Here is a 5920-nt window from a genome sequence, read left to right on the forward strand (position 1 = left end):
CCAAAGAAGCGCGCCTGAAGCAACACTTCGTTGTTCGGCGGCTGGTACATGGCGCGAATCTTTTCCTTAAAGATCGCCCATGTAGGGAACGCCTTTCTGTCCGCCATAAGCGCCGAGTAAGCCCACTCTGAGGCCTTACCGCGCAGATGCGACATGGCGTACGACACCATCCGGCTGTCGTCCTCGATGAGCTGGGCGACACCGCATTGCTCCACGGCTAAAAGCCAGTGGACAATCGTGTGCGCCGCAGTTCCATCGAACTTGAGCGGGTCCATCCGAATGGGCCTCGGCTGATGCGGCCGGGCAGAGAGCATCTCAACAGTCCTGTTGAGAGCCTCGCTCCGAGCCTGCTCATGCCTCAGCTCATCCTGAGTCTGAGTGACGGACTCCGCCGCAGCGTGGCTCTGTGCCTCGGACGCGGCCCTCCGCTGTTTGAGCGGAGGGCCGCACGAATGCCTCAAACTGCTCCAACCGAGCAACATGTTGCTCAGGAGGACTACCCAGGAGCCTTGCCAGGGATTGTTCACCATGTCCCTGCGCCATAAGCCCTGCCACCTCTCGATGATGTTCGGAGAGGTAGAAGAAATGAACCTAAGATACATTGAGGCTCATTCTCACGTACACACGGAGAGATGCGGGTCGTGGGAAGGATTACTAGTGCTACCAAGCGTAGGCGGGCACGTCGTAATGCGGCCACGCTATACTTAGGCATACCCCTAGCACAGCGAGGAAGCGGTTTAACCTGCTTCTCTTGCGTGCAGTGAGGTAGTTGTGGTGGGCGCGCTAGCGACCTCACCCAACACACTAAGTACTCTGGTTAAGTGTCGTCACGGGAGCGGTAATCCGTCTCCTCGTGCGCACTTACCAAGTAGGAAGTAGTTTTCAGACTGATTTATATTTAATCGTATTAAATATAAATACCTATTTTTACCAATTAAAATGTCATCTCTATAGATAACACTTAATATGTATTGCGAGCGTATCTTTCTAGATACCTCGCGTAACAGATGACGCTAGGCGTCATCCATCCTAATGTGAATGCACCCATGTGCATCACATACACAAGGGTTGGTCACAAATGTGCACCACACCCGAGTGCTGGGTCTAATTACTATAATTTAGTATTAGACCATCCCCTTAAGTACACCAAGTGTAATTTACGAGGACTGTGTAAGATTAGGGCAACTTGAGCCCGTTACAACAAGTGCCCAAGAGGATGTACCTTAAAAAGGCTTATATCACTTACAGATCAATGCGCAAGCCTCAGGAAGGCACTTAACGCTTTAAGATCAAAACAGGAACTGAAACTTTTCTAAATATTCAATCTAAAACCTTACCCTAGCTAATTTCAAAATAGATTTCGGCCACCAGATATATATCTGGCGGCGACGAGCTGCCGAGATAGCGAAAGCTAAAGCTCATAGTGAATATAGATCACTCCGCTTAGTGCGGACGAGCGTCTTAAAGAGATAGCGGGTCACAGCTTGGGCATCTGGATCTCCGGTGACCCGGCGAGGACGCCGGAGGAGATCGCTGCTCGCGACGATCTCCATGAGCAATACCTTACGCCAAAGGTAATGACGCGAAGTTAGTATCTGACGCGTTTACGTGATCAAGCCCGTAAGGCTTCGGTGACCTTCATGAGGGAAATCCCGATCATTTTGTTTCCAAACGAAACAAGGAGTGAAAACGAAGTCTCATTTGAGAACTGGGTCCACCGGGCCGCCGCCTTCGTAATATTTGATATATCAGAGAGTCTGCGGATAGGGCTGATGTTCGTTTGGAACGGAAGCTTCGCTTCGATTTCGCTAAGCTTAAGGCCAAGGCCAGTTACGTTCGGCATTTATGCCACAAAACGAAGAAAGGCCTAGCCGAAATTTCAGTGCTTCGGTTGACCGTACAACCATGGATTGCAGCCGCACTGAGGCTATGGATCCACCTTATCCCACGTCTAGTGGTGGGAAGCGTCATTTGACGCGAGTTGACTGTGAGCTTGGCGCTCAAAAACGTTAACGGCGTACGGGCAATCTTGCCGAAGAGGTACCTCGAACTCCCAAGAGTTTTCACTGGTGTTGACCCTTACGACGACGTCGCAATAAAAATTTCTCCTCATGAAACTGAAGGTTCCCTCGCGCATCAAGCAGCGCGGAAGGGGGCGAAATCTCAACGGAAGCATTGGATGCGCTAATGCACGAGGTGCAACTTCGTCGTGAGGTCCTTGCTCGAGGGGGTATCCTAGAAGCTTTAAGAAAACTAAATGAGAATTCGATTAATTAATCTAAAGAAGAAATTAAAATTTTAATGGAAATTCAAGATTTATTATTAAAAAAGGGGATTTCGGAATTCTACAATAGTAAAGTATTACTACACGCTGTGTAATCACCAGGACAGCGTCCTTGTAGCGCTTTCCCTGTATATAGGGGAATAAAATGAGCTATAAAAATAAAACTATATGTGAGAGCTCTTTTGAGGCGGTTCGGGACAGTCTTTCAACGCTGGAGCGTCAGCTGGACATTCTTGTGAGGATGCAGCAATCTGCGGCACGACCGCCTGTCTCGGCGCAAGCACATTTAAGTCCACGTGGAAAGGGTCCCGATATGGCTTAAGCAAGCCAACGTAGAACACTGAGTGTACGCAGCTTGCTAGGAAGGTTTGCGTATAAGCTAGGCCCTTTTGGCCACGACCGTAAAAGGTCCAACAAAGTGCGGGCGCATTTTGGTCTTGAAGACCGTGGAAATCAAGTTAGTAGGTAGATTTTTAGCGTTTAATAAAACTCGGTCTCCTGCCACAAAAACATTAATACAGCTTCTGCCTTTGGCATCTGCTTATTCTTTTTGTTTGTCTTGGCTACTAGTCATAGTCTCACGTACGTGTCTTAACACAGTCGATCGCGTCGCGAAGAGCTCGCTTACTTGTTTCCGAACGGTAAGATGGCTGATATCAGCAAGCCTATCGGCTAATCCCCCCCACCAAGCCCTGGGCCACGCAGTGTTATCGTTAAAAGGAACGCGTGGGTGGGTAAGACTGCTGACAGCGGAGTATAGCCTGTAGAGGCATGTACAGTGTTTTTAAACGCAAATTCCACTACTGGGAGCATTGAGCTCCAGTGTTTTGGTGTCTGAGCACACACACTGCGTAAAGCGTCTTCAATCAAGCGATTGAAACGCTCATATTTGACTATCGGTCTGCGGATAGTCCGCGGTGGACATGTCCTATCTGGTGCCAAGCACTCGGATAATCAATTTCCAGAATTATCCGTGAACCGGGGGTTCCGATCAGAGACAATTGCCACTGGCAAACCGTGTTGTCGAAACACGCGATCAATAAACAGCCTTGCTGTACCTTCACCATCAATGAAATCCGGCACAGCCACTAAGTGAGCCATTTTGCTCAATCGGTCAACAAAGACCACAATGCCGGAGTTTACCGGCGGAATCCTTCGGTAGACCGAAACCAAATTCAATACTAATGGAACCCAACACCCTATGGGTACGGGCAAACTTGCCAGTGGCGCAGCAGCATGCGCCGAGAGTTTAAGCCGTTGGCAAGTTTCGCATGTGCGATTGTATGGGCTTACCCATTTGTAAAACTTGGGCCACCAATAAATCTGGCTTACAGAGCCGTAGGTCTTTTCTCTACCGAGATGACCACCAAAAATGCCTCATAAAAAATTCGATACTTCAAATTCTCGTCATAAGGAACAACGATGCGCGGAGTATTCGCAGCATCCGGGGCAATGAAGTAACAAGGTTGTTAATGATAGAAAATCGATGTGGCGTTGCACGCAAAACGTGCCGACAATTTTAAAATTCGATTCAGTGCTCTTTAGAGCCCGTAGCAGAGCTACACACTGTTCATCCTTGGCGTAAGCCCAATGGATTAATTTAGTAATAGGCGACATTATAGTCGTAAAATGAGATAGCTCATAAGCTAAAGCATTCTGCTTGCCAGGCTTATACTTCACCTAGAAGTTATATTCGGCATAAAAGGATAGCCATCGGGCCATTCTCTGTGAGAGATGGGGCGACTTAGTCGCAGTGCGTAATGACGCGTGATCTGTATATATCACAAACGGCTGAGCGCCTAGCAGATGAACTCTAAATTTGACGAGAGCATACTTCATAGCAAGTAACTCTTTGTCATGAACTGGGTAGTTCTTTTTCGCAGCCTTAAGCTGTCTAGATTCGAACGCAAATGCTCATCAGCATCTGTTTGTAACAAAGCACTGCCTATGGCAAAATCTGATGCGTCACAGACGACACTGAAAGGCCAATTTGGATTCGGCAGTGTCAGAATCGGGGCATGGATAAGACTAACCTTAACTACTTGAAACGCATTATGTTCGGTGCTAGTCCAGCACCTTTCTGTATCCTTTTTTAGGAAATTAGATGATTGCACAGCCATTTCAGCGTAATTTTCGCTATATTTGTGACGGGGTGTATCGTTACATGAAATTAACACTTAAAGGTTGTTGATTAATATATTATCTAAAAGGTAGATAATATTTGGAGGATATTACTTTATATAGTAATATCCTGAATTCTTATCCATAAATAGGTATAGGCCATTATATCTATTTATTCCGCAGACTAATCAGCTGTAGAGGTATACAGATAAGATAAAGATAAGAATTCCATTACATGTTTCGATATTAGATTATAATTAAGTTAGCATTTACAAGATAGAAAGAGAGACACTTGATAATATTAGTACAGTTTTCATTTTACCCTCCTTATGCTAGTTACCTTAAAGAGAAGTCTTCCTCTGCACGTACTAGTGTACGTGAAATAACGTGAGGCACCACTCGCAACTGAAGCAGTGCGAAGTGGACTTGTATGAAGCAGTACAAGTCGTAGTGCTCCGTTACACCTGGTAGCACTTTGTAGTCCGTCCAAGGACCAGATTTCTCACATCTAACATGAACATGTTAGATGATAGTGGGAATACGCATCACGTTTGCCCTGAAAGCTACTCCTTTCTAAGTGACATAGAAAGGAGTGTGGTCGAACGAATGAGTTCGACCGTAGGAAACGATGCAATCTTCGCAATGCTGTCCAATTTGGACAGAGATGCCCTCCATTCAGCCATCGTCAAGTTCATACAACATGAACTTGACGAGATGAAGGATAAAGTAGCCTTGCTGAATCAGCAAGGCTCTCAACAGGCAGAACTGTTGAGGTTACAACAGGCACTGACCCCTGTACCTGGGATGACGCAAACGCGTCGTCCCGTAACTCTAAAGATTGACATCTCTAAGTATAGGGGAGTCGAAGAAGACTCCCTCTTGAGATGGTTCGTCGAGTTGAACGATGCCATAAGGGCACGTCACATCATCGACGAGCAAATGCAAGTCGCGTTCGCTCAATCAAATTTGGCAGGTCGTGCCAAAACTTGGGCATTGGGCCTTAAGTTGCGCGACCCATACGTCTTTGGGTCGCTAGAGGCTTTTAAAGCGCGGCTCAAACAGACGTTTGAACCACCAAGGGCTGAGTTCAGAGCTTCTGAAACTCAAGCAAGGCAAGCGCCGGGCACGCGCAATCTTACACCGTATTTTATCACTGAAAATCGATCTGGTCTTTTTATTAACGTGCCTGCATGAAGAAGCTTTTAGTTATGAAGTTCCACTGCCATTCGAAGTGAGAGGAAGCGGTGAGAATTTTTTGATATGTATAATCGACTACTGCGAAGCTGGCGGCATGCTCCACGCAAATGGCCAAGATTATTTTAAGCTAGTGCTGACGCTCGTCTGAGGGGATGTAGCTCAAATGGTAGAGCGCTCGCTAGCATGCGAGAGGTACAGGGATCGATACCCTGCTTCTCCAGGCGTGTGTAGTATAGTGGTCAGTACCTCACCTTGTGGCGGTGATATCCCTGGTTCGAATCCGGGCACGCGCAATCTTACGCCGTATGTTATCACTGA

The sequence above is a fragment of the Bremia lactucae genome, linkage group LG3 (genome assembly GCF_004359215.1).
Source record: "Bremia lactucae strain SF5 linkage group LG3, whole genome shotgun sequence".
In the NCBI taxonomy this organism is placed as follows: domain Eukaryota; phylum Oomycota; class Peronosporomycetes; order Peronosporales; family Peronosporaceae; genus Bremia; species Bremia lactucae.